Raw genomic sequence first — 14779 nt, forward strand, 5'->3', positions numbered from 1 at the left:
AACATGTGCCTTCTGGTGACGCATTGGGAAGAACAAAGCATCATTTCTGTAGAATTACTGCCAAGAATGCATAACCTCAGCATGGCCATGAGGAAACAAACATCAGACAGATGCGGGTGGGAGGCCATCCTTCAGAATGAAAGAACTGTGCTCTTCAAAACCGTCAAACACACCAGAGACAGGGCTAGGCAGAGGAGCTGCACAAGGTTGAAGGAGTCTGAAGAGACATGACAACTAAATGCAGCACATATTCTTGGATAGTATCCTGGAACACAAAAGAAAAAGAGGGATTTGGGGGATAATTGGGAAAACTTGAATGGGGTTTGTGGACTGGACAGTATTATACCAATGTCGATAATCTGATACGGAGGGTTATATGCTGGTTCTGTAGGAAACTGTCCTAGTTTTGGGGAAATACATACTGGAGTGTGTGGGGGTGATGTCACATCATATTTTCAGCTTGCACTCAAAAGGTTCAGAAAAAAGACTAGTGATAATGGGTATAAGTACAGACAGAATGGGTAATAGAGCAAAAGTAATAAAATATTAACAACTGGAAAGTATAGTGACAGGAATACTGGAGTTCTTGGTATTATTCTAGAAACTTTGAAATTATTTCAGAATAAATTATTTAAACTCTATTACATATGTGTACACACGCACACACAGTCAAAGAAATTCAAATTAAACCACAATGAGATAACTGCTACGCACGCACCAGAATAGCTAAAATTGAAAAGACTGACAACAACCAAATGTTGGAGAGGATGTGGAGGAACTGGAACTCTCATACACCATTACTGGGAGTGAGAAATGGTCCAATCACTTGGGAAAAGTTCTGACAGTTTCTTACAAAACTAAACATATGTATCCTTTATGACCAAGTAATTCCACTGCTAGGTATTTTTCCAAGAGAAATAAAAATGAATGTCCACAAAAATACTTGTACAAGAATATTCAGAGAAGGTTCCCTTGTAATCACCAAAAATCAGAAAGATCTTAGGTATCCATTAATAGGAAAATAGACTGTGTTCTATTTATGCAATGTAATACTACTGAATAACAAGAAGGAATAAACTATTACTACAAGCAATAACATGGATGAATTGCAGAAACGTCATGCTGAGTGCAAGAAGTGTTACACAAAAGACATATTGTGTATCATCATGAATGGAACTTCATATCATTCCATTTATATGAGGTTCTAGAACAGATATCTATGGTGGAAAAAAAAGTCAGAGAAGTAGTTGCCTGAGGGGGATTGGTGTGGAGGTGGGGAAGTGCCCAGGAAAGGGGCATGAGGGGACTCTCAGGTATGGTAAAGTTCTCTCTAGATAGAGGTTTGAGTCAAGCAGATGTAGGTATTAGTTAAAACTCATCAAATGGTACACTTAAGCCTTGTGCATTTCCTTGTGTGTAAATTTTACCTCAAAGAAAAGAAAAAGAACAATAAATAAATATTAAACTATAGCTATTGATATGCATACTGAAGTATTTAGGGGAACGTGTACTGACTGGTGTCAGCAACTTCCTTTGAAACACAGCCCTAAAATGAGGTGGATCGATTGATGCGTAGCAAGATAGATATGCGGTAAAGCACGTCCAGTAAAACGTTAGCTGTACAATCTCAATGATGGATATATGAGTATTCCCTGTAAATTTCTTTTATATTTGTTGTATGTTCAAAAATTCCCATAATACAGTGTTGAAAAAATATATATTTAGAAACAAGGCAAAGCCTTACTGTGGACTAAAAGTGAGAGAGGAATGGAGTCACTAAGGCGAAATAGCACAACGCAAAGATTTGGACCAATTGAAAAGCCCAGACAAACTGCACTGGAGTATTTCTCCCTAGTGTGTGTCCTAAGAGAAACGAGATATGGGAATATCTATGGGTCAGTTCTTCCCATCATCCCTAGTGCTGAGATCATTCAGAATGACCATCCATTTGACCATTGACTGATAGAATACTCTAAGCCCTCAAATCAACCTAATCATTTTTACTTTGTCTTCTTCTGAAAGTGTGACCAGTTAACCAAATTGCATGAAAACAGCTTGTTTGATGTAACTGAATGTCCTTTCATCTCTAGTCAGTAGTTATCTACTGAGGAGTGCGCATCAGAATCGAATACATTACTTTTTGTTGCTAGTGCATTGTAATGGTAATGCGTAATACATTATACAGAATGTTCTGCTACTTGCTTTTTGCCTACTATGTCCCCGGACAGCTTTCCATGTCCATACACATAAATTCCACATCTGTAAAGTGGAAACATGATAGTTGTGAAGACTAATTTACTTAATACTTGTAAATAACTTAGCACAATATCCAGCACATTGTCATTGTTTAATTAAGGTTAGCTATTGTTAATCCATTATAAAGATACTCTATACCTTGTATAATTTATTGATGGACATGTAGGTTGCTGTCAGCTTTTCCTTGCTACAAATAATATGGAACTGAACAATCTTATACATGTATCTTGATACATGTAAATATTACCAGCATAAATTCCTGGAAGTGGAAGTGCTGGGTCACAGAGAATGTCCCCTGTGCCAGTCATATATCTATTGTCTCTCAGCCAAAGCCCATCCTCCTTCACTTTGCTTTGTGACCCTGGGGTGGAAATCTGTAAACTGCCTTTCCCAGACTGCCTTGCCAGCTGGCTTCTTTTCTTTTTCTTCCAGGAAGGTATTGCCAAATCTACCTCCAAGTTCGTTGCATCAATTTGAACTCCCATCAACAGCGTATGAAAGGGCCACTTTCCCTACTTATGGAGTTTTTCTTAAAAAAAGGCAACTATAGGGCCCCGTTCCAGACATTCTGAGTAAGAATCCTCAGGGGTGAGGCCTGGGCATCTGTGTTTTCCAAGAGCATCACAAGTGATTCCAATGCCTAGCCAGATAAGAACCATTGTTCTAGATCTTTGATTCTCAAAGTAGGGTCCCTGGACCAGCAGTGTAGGCATCAGCTGAAAGGTTGTAAGAAATGCAGAATCTCAGAAGCTGCATTTCAGCAAGGTACCCAGGGGATTCAAATGCACATTAAGTTTTGAGGAAACACTGCTGTATAAAGGATGCAGTCAGATGAGGGGCACAGACCTGGCTTTTGAGGGGCCTAAAGCTTATATAATTTGGAAAGCCCTTTTTACCAAAAGGGAATACAAAATTACAAACAAAAATTGAGTGTGCATTGAATATTTGTATTTACTTCATTGTAATTCTTATAATGAAGTAAGAAACCATAAATATAGCAAATAAATTACAAAATACGAATTTCTAAAAGCTGAAAAATACCACCACCATCACAAAATCCAGGAAAAAACAATGACAAAATGTATTCACTATTGAGCTGCCTAACACAATTCTGTAACATTTTTCTAAATTTTTAGCTGTCTCTTTATATGATAAATAATTTTTTCTATAATCTTTCTACAGAGAGATGAGAAAGATAATTCAGTCTACTAGAAATTTGGTTTTTTATTATTGATAATTTATAAAAGTTTTTTTCAACTTCCAACTTGTGACAATGTCATGTAAAATTTGTAGAGTTTTGTCAGATTTGGGTTAAGCTCTATTCAGTTTCCTTCATCCACAAGCTATAAGAGTTATGGCATTTCAGATTTCTTGTGCAGTGGCTAGTTTCAAAAACCCTTTGACACAATGACACCCATTAGCCTTTCGGTGGTCCATGACCTTATGCAGACCATGACTTCCTTCTTCCTTCTGCTCTTCTGTCCTTCTCCAGGAGTGTCCCAATTCACATAAATTTCCTTCTTCTGTTATCGTTTTATCTCTATTTTCTTTGCTATCATTATCCTGTTTCTTATATCTATGATTTTGACCATCAGAGGTTTTAGCTTCTGTTGTGATAAAGGGAGAGTTTTCAACATTTCGACATTGAAGTTTCTGTTAGTCTTCCTCCTTTTAGTTTAGATCTTCAGTTTCTAGTAGGATACACCTTCTTTCATATGTGAATTGTAGTATATCAACCATTCTGAAAATAGACACTAAATTAACCTGAAATTAAGGAAGGCACAAGAGCAAGTCAAATACGTTTTAAAATTGTGCCTACAATATATTGAGCTACATAATAACATAATCAAATGACCCTTATGCCACATCTATTGCCTTAGTGATCAAGATAGGAGTTCTGTCAGTAGAACACTTATTTCTTCAGGCCTTTCTAAAGCATTGTGTTAATATTGCATGCTGTTTCATCTGAAACCAGCAGAATTTATCTAGACAAGATATTCAGATACGCTAAGACTTGTTTTGAGATGCGTAAAACCTGCAACATCGCCGACCTACTGCTTATAGTACTATTAAAAGGTTTTGTCCCTACAAACACAGGCATTCTGGTAAATTCTATTTTGAGCACTTACAATCAAAAAAAGAGAAAACAGTGTGTTTTTAATTGTATATTGTGTATTACTGAGTATATTCCCGATGGAAGAACATTTCCATTTTGTTTAGGCATCATGAAGAAATGAATCCTCCATTTACAACTTTACATGTCTGATGATTGGGAGAATTTTCCACAGACTAGTTTCTGGCTCTGTACATTTCAAATCTTGTCTCTCCCACTCCCCACATGCTTCCTGTGCCAAGTGTTGTAGGATAAGTTCATTCCATGTCACATATGTGGCCTTGCACCTTCACGCCACAACCGTGAGTGAGCCAGTAGAGTGGGTAACAGAAATAGTCCTGGAAGTCATACCTACACTAGAATGGCTAACAGTGTAACTCCGCACAGAGATAACTATAAACGACATAAAGATATATCCTTAAACTCAAAATCAACATGACCCCAACTCAATTTCCCTTTATCTGAATCCTAAATATGCCTGCAGCCACTTCAAGTTCACCCCACACCTGGGGAATTGTAATAAAGGGAGAGAGGGAGTAGAAAGTGATAGCTGTCCTAACTAATCTCAGACAAAATGTCTTACTCTTGAAACTTTACAAAAATATATGAGCATGGAAAAGAAATTGATGGGGCTCCTCCCAGGGCTTTTGGAAGGATGACCATGAAAGCAAAGACCCCTGAAGCTTAGCACAGTCAGTCTGTCCCTGCAGAGGAGCACACAGGATCCAAATGACAGAGCAGAGAAATATCTTCAGAGGTCACTAGTAGAATCCCCTTGATATAAAGATGGGGAAACTGAGGCCCTTAGAGGTTGTGTGACTTCCCAGGATCACCCATCTAGTTAGTAACAGAGCTGGGACTGGAATTTGACCCCAAGTTCAATGCTCTTTTTCTAGAGTGCTTCTAGCTTTGTGGGTTTTTTCCCCTTGAGATCTTCAGACTTTGAGAGCTAAATTCAATGCCCAATGTGTATTAAAGGAAATAAAGTGTTAGAAGAGGTGTCACTCTAGATTTCACTTAGGCACCAAACAAATACCCTTTATCTCTGTGATCAGTCTCACAGCCTCTCACAAAGTACTTGCCAACAGAGATATTTTGCTGATCCATTGAATCTTACATGGCAAAGAAAAAAAAAACCCTAAGTCATCAGTCATAAAGCATATGTTGATGAGATGTGGTTTGATACCAAAATAGGCATTCTCTACCCAAAAGAAGGAAAGATTACTGAAAGCTAATACTAATGCTAATGTTAGCCTATTATAAGTGTCTCATGCTGTGGCTGTATTCCGATTTGTGCCTTGAGATAAAGATTTAATATTCTTCACTTAAATTGCAGTATCTATTGGGTTTTTATGGGCTGCAGTATGTTGCTACACTAACATTTCAATGCAGGCATTTCCACCCTGAAGATTTATTTGGTCTGACACTTCATATACATCACAACATTAAAACAATTTAAATATCAGTTATCTGGGCCACATTCTATTGTCCCCACGCATGCAACAATCATTTATTGAATGCACCTGCTACTCCAGTCACTGTAAGAGGGGAAATAGGAGAAGCATGTGACATCAGAGAGGGGCTACAAAGATGAATGACACAAGATGTTTGCCCTCATGGAGGTCCTAGATGAGAGAGAGAAACAGACACCCTGCCCAGTGGTTACAGTGCAGTATGGCAGAGGCCAAGGGCACAGAGGAAGGGAGCAGTCACTCAGCTGGGGAGAGGGGAGTTCAAGAAGCTTCGGAGAGCTGACGCTTGAGTTAATTCTCAAAACATTCACAAGAGAGAGAAGAGGAAGGGCATTAGAAACAGAAGGACCAACATGTGCAAAGGTTTGGAGATGAGAAGGAGAATGTTTAGCAGACAGCTAACGCTTTATTTGGGCTACAACCTGGAGTGCCTGGGAGCAGAGAAGGTGGTACCAGAAGAAAAGCTGAAATGCAAAGAGTGTAATTTCAGCCTGGGAAGGCTTTGTGTACCATGCTAGGGAGTCTGGACTTGCTTCTGTAAGAAAGGGTAAGCTTTTAGGCAGCACAGTGACATAATCAGATCTGTGTTTAGGAAAGCCAAGTATAGGAGGCATGGAGTTACAAGGCTGTGTGTGGCAAAGGTCCAGGCAGGAAATATGAGCCTGAGCTATGAAAATCTGAATGACTATGATGACAGCATCCACTGGCCAAAGATCCCAAGAGGTATCTTCCAATAACTATCTCATTGTAAAAGTCTGTAACTCAAAATTTCAGGGCGGCATAACCCGTAGTACAGCAAGCAGTTATTTACAACATAAAGTTCCCAGATCATCTCTATAAGTAAATAAGACATGTCCCAGGATGACCTCTACCTGATCCTTTCTTCCAGCTGCAGCCTAATGACATCACATGCCATTCACTTCTTTTTTCTGTTTTACAATCAATGAGGCTGATCTAGATGGCCCAATGAGTCTGATCCATAGAGACAATAGTGATATAAGAGGCTTGGGACCTAAGTCTCAAAGCTCCTTCCTTCCAGGTAAAACAAGAAAACACAAAAATGCACTGGCCCAGTAGGAACAAAAGTATTAGCTTATTCCTAGGCCAGCAAGCATCCAATAATCCCCAAAATGCAGAGCTCACCAGTAAAAGCTAGATTGCAGAAATAAGATTAAACTTTAGGACAAATGAGTCCTCTGCTCCCTTCCCAAATCTATACCTTGGGGCCTGAGCACTCAGGCATGCCTATCGAATGGGTCCTCAGAACTGACTGCAAGTTCACTCACTCAGTCGATGGAATGGATGAGGTCGGCCATGGGCAGCAGGACAAAAGACTTCTTTCCCATAACCAGCCCTACTTAGGGGGCTCTCTCAAGAGAGAGGGAGGGGAAGAGAGCCCTCAGCTCCTGTGTCCAGGCAGTGAAAGCCAAAATGGAAGCTGAAGGCCTTACCTTAGACACAGTTATCCCTGTCAGTCACATGTGGCCCAGGAATGTTGCAGATTCTGACCAATCAGATTAATCTGGAGGCCCCAGTAAGAGGGTGGAGAGAGGTAGAAATGCCCTCCCCACATGTTGAGAGGGGCAGACATGTTTCATGGAAGGCAGAGGTCGTCAAACAAAATACAGAATTCCCAGTTAAATTTGGATTTCAGATAAACAACAAATAATCTTGTAGTATAATTATGTCCCAAATATTGCATGGTACATTCACTAAAAAAATTATTCATTGTTTATCTGAAATTCAAATGAAACTGGGCATCCTATACTTTTATTTGATAAATCTGACAACCCTAGAGGAAGAATTTTCCTCCTTGGCATAGATATTCACATCCCCACATCTGAATTAGAATCTCAGAGTCCTAGAAATGGAGAACTTTAAAAATCACCCAGTCCCTCAGCTTAAATTTATTCACGATGACAGTGAGGAGACCCAGAGAACTGCAATAACTGGTCCAAAGTCACGCTATTAATTAATGGCAGACTAGAGAATAAAATACATCTGCAGATCCTCTTGCAGTGTTCTTTCCCCTCTGCCACCCTAAGCCCCTTCTGTCCCTTGGCTCACTAGCTCCTGAATTACATGAAAATTCCCCTAGGGCAAAGAGAATTATTTTTTAATACCTTCTCCCACTGCCTAACACAATGCTTTATGAGCCCTGGCAGTGCAATCGATATTGTGGAGTGGCAGGCCATGTGGCTAAATTACCAGGATAACTGCCACCTCTCTCCACTTCACTCACACCTTCTGTGCTCTATGCTTGTGAACCCATTTTTGGGGGATTTCTGGGAGGTTGGCACAGCCTCTAGCCGGGTGTGAAAATTGTCCCAGCCCTCCTGAGAGGCTGTGATGTATGGCTTTCTGAATAACATGCAGCCTTCAAGAAGGATCCTCCCTAGTGAGGTAATGGGTTCAAGGAAAATACAGCTAAGACCTGTGAGCTTGTGTGAAAAGCAGCTGTGTTTTCATCAGGAACTTCAGCTTCCTCCACAGCAAACCTTTGACCAGAGCTGCCAGCAAAGACCCAGCTGGACTTTTAGGCGTTCGTTCTCTTCTTTCCCTTGCCTCCCTCTTGTGGTCAAGCAGGTGAGCAGTTAGTACAATGGACGTGAAGAGCGAGGAGTCCTTAAACAGCAGCAAGCTGTTAGATAGATGATAGAGCCACGTCTCTGCCACACGTGGTGCTTGTCGGGCCAGCCCTTGACAAATTTGTGAAGTGGGGTGATCTTCACTGCCCTCCATCACTTCTCACAACTCTCTCCACTTTGTCTTCTTGTTCTCAGGACCCTGATCATCTTCCCAGCCCCCAATCTCTCCCAACCTCCATCTGCATGTTCCTGACCTCCTTCCTCTGTAACCCAACCAGGACTTAGGCTTCTTGGGCTCCTAGTGCCCTGGGCAGGCAATTCCTTACACCTCCAAGGAACAAGTTGTATCATTTAAATTAGAAGAGACCACACAGTCTTAAGCAAGATGCTGAGATGCTTAGTAATGGTAATAATAACATTTATTTAGTGCTTAATAAATATAAGTTTCTTCTGCTAAGCACTTGACACACATTCTTTCATTTACATTCATAATCCTCAGAGCAAATCAATGAGGCAGATATTGTGCTTATGCTCATTTTACAGATGAGGAAACTGAGGTTTGGAAACGTTAAATAATGCACTCAAGCGCTATAATAATACTCTAAGTAATAGAACTGGGATTCAGATTCAGAAAATCCGGCTCCAGACTCTAGAGAGCCCTGTCCAATAGGACTCTCTGTACTAGTGGAAATGTTCTGCACTGTCCCGTATGGTAGCCACCAGCCACAATAGCTACTGAGCATTGGAAATGTGACTATTGCCACTAAATTTTTCATTTTATTTAATTTTAACTTAAATAGCCACAGATGACTAGTGGCTACTCTGTTGAACAGCACAGCTCAGAATATAATCCCGTGTTATTCTAGGTACTTGCTTTTCCCTTCCCCACACACATATTCACATGCATACCCTGAAGGGGTTGGGGAGATATTTTGTTCACATCATCTCCTTGGCTCCTACTCCACATAGATTTAAAGTAGACCCTGACTAGAAAATTGATAGTTGACTTATGTCCTCTTGATGCAATAAGGCAAGGAAATTGAATCGATGATATAAAAGATATGAGCTCTTATCCTCGCTCTGCTGGTGACAAGTCACATAATTTCTCTGGGCCTCAGTTTCTGCCTTTGTACAAGGACAGAGCTGTACTCTATGATCTCAAAGATCACCTCCAGCGTTAACATTCTGCAGTTGGAAAGTGCCCCACAGAACGCCTCTCCGGCTCTCACGGTGACACACCGAAAACAAGAGCCCCAGGTGATGAGTCTGCCACCAGCAGTGATTGCCTGGAGGAACAGTCAGCAAGCATGCTTGATTGTGCGCATCCAACACCCCATAATATATGGGGTTCTTTTTTTAGAACCCTAATCAGAGATTGCATTTGCATAATTAACATCTTTAGGAATAATTGAAAATGACACATCTGTTCACTATCATCCCCTCCTTGGCAAACTATGTGTTAAAAACACAGTTTCTTCAGATCTGTAAACACTTGGTGCTTGTCCTTTGCTTTTTACTTTGGTCATTTTCCACCTTGGGATGGTGATAACCCTATGTGACCTGTCCCTGCATGGTCCCATCCCTTCTGCCAGTGGTGCTCAAACCAGGTTAGGACCTGCCCATTTTGACTGGACACAGAGCATGAGTTCTTCATGTCAGCTCTCTAGACCAAGGCTTCAAAGGATTCATGAAATTTTATGAAGTTCTGGGTGAATATACTTGTGCATGGGCATTCTAGGGAGAGGGTTCATGGCTTCCATTAGAGTTTCAATGGGTGTCCATGATGCAAAAATAGTTAAGAACCACATACAGTATGATTCCATTTATCTGACAGTCCAGAATAGGTAAGTCTATAGAGATGGAAAGTAGATTAGTGGTTACTTAAGGCAGGGATGGGAGGGTGCAAGATAGAAAGATGGGGGATGATAGCTAAAGGATACAAGGTTTCTTCCTGAGGTGATGAAAATGTTCTAAAATTGACTGTGGTGGTTACACATATCTGTGAATATATTATAAACCTCTGAAATGGGTGAATTGTATGGTATGTGAATTATATATCAATAAAATTGTTTTAAAAAGTAGTTAAGAACCCCTGCTTAGAGAAAAGGGCCATAGACTGTGGGTGCCCACAGACAGTGAGGCTGAGCCCTCTCTATGTCCAGAAAGTCTAGGGTGGCTCCAAGCATAGTTCTATATTGGAAGTAAGGCCAACATTATGTGGGGCCTCAGATGGGGTATAATTTAACAGTAGCAGGAAGGCTTTCCAGGCTAATGCTTCTTAAACTTTAATAAGCATAAGAGTTACTTGGTGATCTTGCTAAAATGCAGATTCTGATTCAGTAGTTCCTGTGGTGGGCCCAAGATGCTCATGATGATCCAATGAATACACTATGCATAACAAGGCAACATAGACCAAAACTATGAGCATCTTCTTGCCTCCTCTGGATCTTCATACCATCCAGCTACTCATGACGATACTTAATTTTCTGAGATACGTAACCCTGGGTACACATTATTCCTGACTAGGGCTTTCTCCCCAACTAACTTATCTGCTCCCTTACTCTAGTGAACCAAGCTGAACAGCATGGAAACCTCAAGGGCCCCCTTTCTCCTTCTCCCTTAAAGTCTAAGCCAGACACAGGCCAAATCAGCTCATTGGTTTTTCTGCTCAGCCCCACACTGGCTCAATTGAGCCCCTCAGAATGGGGTTGCCTCCTGCAAAAGGCATACCTACCTCAAAAAGAACTTAGAAAGAATAAGTTACTCCATCTATGTGTCCTAAATGTAAATTTTCTTTTACTCATCCCCCTAAAGATTTCACTTCCCCAGTGCTGAATAAGGAAGCATGGGACCCTGATGTTCACCTTGAACCAAAGGGGTGTTCCACTAAACGGAGAAGGCTGTGGGTGGTCTACAGAAGCAGGTTGCTTCGAGAAAGAATAAGGACCCCTTCATTAGTCTTGTTCCAGCCGAACAATATCACAGATGCTACAGCAAGGATCAAGTGGAGGAGCAGATTGGAAAATGTGGCCACGATATTTTGCAACAACTCCCATCAAGGGGTGGAGTCTGTTTCTCCACCTTGAATCTGGGCTGGCCCTGTGACTTGTTTTTATCAATCAAGTGTGGTACAAGTGCTGTCCTAGGAGTTCCAGAACCCAGCCCTCAAGAGGGCTCACAGCTTCCTCCCTCTTAAAAGGCTGCCCTGAGACCTCCATGTAAGGAACTAGTTTGGCCAACTAGGATAAAAGGCTGAATGGAGGAGGATGAGGCTCCCCAGCCAACAGCCAGTACCATCTGCCAGACCCTGAATGAGGTCTTCTTGGACTCCCCCTGAGTTTAATATGGCCACCTATTATTTCCAGGTGAAAAAAGCAGGGTAACCATTCGGCCAACCCACAAAATTGTGAGAAATAATAAATCGCTGAGTTTTAAGTCATTACATTTTGAGGTGGTTTGTTATACAAAAGTACATAACTAAAGTAGATAGGATGATGAACTAAACATCTAGAGACCCTTCAAACATTTTTCTGTGTTTTAAGAAGTGTTGGGGGGCAGGGAGTTGATTAAGCCCCATCAAGCTTTTTCTTTTGAATTTGGACAGTTCTGTTCTCCATTCATAACAAGGCTGGTTTCTGCATGTGCTTTCATTGCTGATCTGCCATGAGGAAAACAATGAACGGCCTCCCAAGGGTCTCCCCGCATCTTTGGTGGCTCTGTTGTAACAGGGTGTCTTACTTGAACTACAGCAGGTTTTTAAATAAGCTCGAAGGTACTAGAGTTGGGTCACATCTCCCCACTGCCAGGAAGTACAATCTGGGGGCTTTTGCATTTAGATTGGACAAACTTGGGCAAATGCTGATGTGGGATGCCTGGGAGGAGAAGAGGAAAAGCAGGATGACAATGGTGAGGGGGGAGTAATATTTTCCCCTCCCTTGACCTCAAACCCATGGCAAAGGACTAATTTTGAATCTCAAAGAAAAGAATTATGCCAGAATCTGAAGGAAGACCGTGAGGAAATCTAGGCACACAGTCACCGCGTTAGAACCCAGGAAACAGCTTGGCTCCAGGATCACTCTCCCCTTCCTCACCCTGCCCCAACCCTGCTGTGCGTACACAGCAGCTTGGGCTTCCTAAGAAGAAAAGACTATGGTTGTGCGTAGTGGGGTCCCACTCTCACTGAGAGCCCAGTCACCCCACACACGGATAAGGGCCCCTGACAAAGAAGCCAAAGCCTACCAGGAGCAGACCTGTTTCTGAGCACGTGTGATATGCCCACACCTTGCGGGATGCCCTTAAAATAACTAGGGGGCCTCTGGGGCAAGGTGGGGGCGGTCCAGTATGAGCAGATAGAGATCTACCTGGAGCACCAGTGTGAATGTGTCCAAGTGTGTACTCACAGGCTGGTTACACAATGGAACAAAGACCTTTCCAGTTTCTCTTCACGATGGTCAGAGGTGCCCACGGCCCGCACCAGATGTTCTGATATCATCCAGGTGCTTTGTACATTCTTCCTTTTTCAAGAGCTCATCTTCTCCAGGCGTTTTAGGTTATGTGCAAAAAAAAACTAATTTCCCAGCCAGAGTATATATTTCAACTAAGTTTGAAGATAAAGCTACAGAATGAAAGTTTGGAACTCAGAGGAATAACTTGGAACCTTTCATCCAGCTGCTTGTCTTTTGTCTATTTATGTAGAATAATATAGAGATGCTAGTCCAGGCACTATTTTACCTGAAGGAGGATACAGATTGCATTCTTATTTCAAGAAGGGAAATACAACTATAAATATCATGGATCAGGTTACAGGAAATAAACACAATTTGCCTGATTCGACTAGTTTTTTGTTATATCTTGTTGCTCTTGGTTTCCTTCAGCTTATTCCTTTTTACTCTAACCATTAGGGGAATGCTATGTAAACTATTTTTAAGTACATAATTTAACAATTTGGTAATAGTTAGCAAAATTGAAGAAAAGCTTACCTCAAACCTAGCAATTCACTCTTAGGTATATACCCTCAAGAGAAAACTTCATGCATGAGCCTGAGGAGATCTTAACAAGAATACGTATTGCAGCATTGTTTGTGGTAGGGAAAAAGATGTTTATCAACAGAATAGAGTGAAATAAATTTGGAGCTATTCATACAATGCAATACAATGCATCAGTTACAATAATTGAACTAGATCTGTTGGTATCAACAGAGATAAATCACAACATAAGGTCAAATGTAAAAAAGTTTTAAAAGGACACAGATAGAATATCCCAAAAGGGTTAATATTAAAAAGCCCACCCCCAAAGAGTATTGCATTTTCTTTCTGCATATATACCTAGATTTTAATGAACAAGAATGATAAATTCTAATGCTGTCATAGTGGTTCTCTCTGGAAAGAAAGAGAAAGGAATAAAACCGTGGGTTGGAAATATAAAGATTTAGCTATACTGCAACATTTTACTTCCAAGAAAGAAAGAAAGGAAAGAGGGGAGTGGGGGAAGGAGGGAAACCAATGTTAATACGGCAAAATGGCAACTCTTAAATCTGGGGAGTTGGTACATGAGTATCAATGATATTCTTCTTTGCAATTTTCTTGCATATTTAAACTATTTTCTTTTTTTATATTTAAAAATAACAGACAGCTCACCAGCAAAAAGACTTCACCCCCGTCCCCTCCCCACTCCGTGGTGCCTATTCTATGGGAACTTCCTGGGTTTATTAATGACTGAGGTACAAATAAGCACACCCTCAGATTAAATGCTAATGCTCATCTCTTCTCATCCCCACGCAAGCTCTTTTCCTCACTGTAATGTGCTTGCAGCGTCTTTGGTTTCTGCTGGACCACACCAGCCCCGGGAGACAGGATAAGAGGGAAAGAGGGGGAAACATGAAACCAAACCCTTGTAAGACACGAAGAAACACTTACTCTGAGAGACCCCACTGTGGGATGCTCTGTGTTTCTGTCACCTCAGGCATTCTGATTCATTCTGAGCATCTCCTCCAGATACAAGTCATTTAGCCAGCCGACAGGAGGAACAATTACTGTTGGCTTAAAAGATTGGTTGATTTCTCCGGCGTCTATTTGCCTGCAGTTCTGGCTCTCTGACAAATCAAGTCAGATCAATTTGTACCCTAAAGAGTAAATGGGAGGATGTGATTATTTTCTGGTTCAATAGAAAAGCACTTCATTTCAAAGGGCTGCTGCATAGCATTTCTTTTGAGATTCACTAGGAACGGGTCAGGTCCGTAGAGAGTAAATGATGGGTTCTCAGGAGGACAGCTCGGCTTTGCCTCTCACCTAAGCTTTGGAAGCAGAAGCAGGACATGAGGATGAGAGAAAGCACTTCCCAGTGAGAAGGAA

At 41.2% G+C, this 14779-nt stretch overlaps 1 protein-coding gene across 1 annotated transcript in view; it reads right to left on the reverse strand.

The window, feature by feature from the left end:
- The window catches only part of TMEM178A (transmembrane protein 178A), a 125009-nt gene extending 110530 nt beyond the window's left edge, over nt 1-14479 (reverse strand). Inside the window, exon 1 of the mRNA XM_070235554.1 lies at nt 14345-14479. The gene's annotated coding sequence lies outside the window, so the exon portion shown is untranslated. The remainder of the gene's footprint in view (nt 1-14344) is intronic.
- Between the last annotated feature and the right edge of the window lie 300 nt (nt 14480-14779).

This window comes from Equus caballus, chromosome 15, assembly GCF_041296265.1.
Source record: "Equus caballus isolate H_3958 breed thoroughbred chromosome 15, TB-T2T, whole genome shotgun sequence".
Classification (NCBI taxonomy): Eukaryota; Metazoa; Chordata; class Mammalia; order Perissodactyla; family Equidae; genus Equus; species Equus caballus.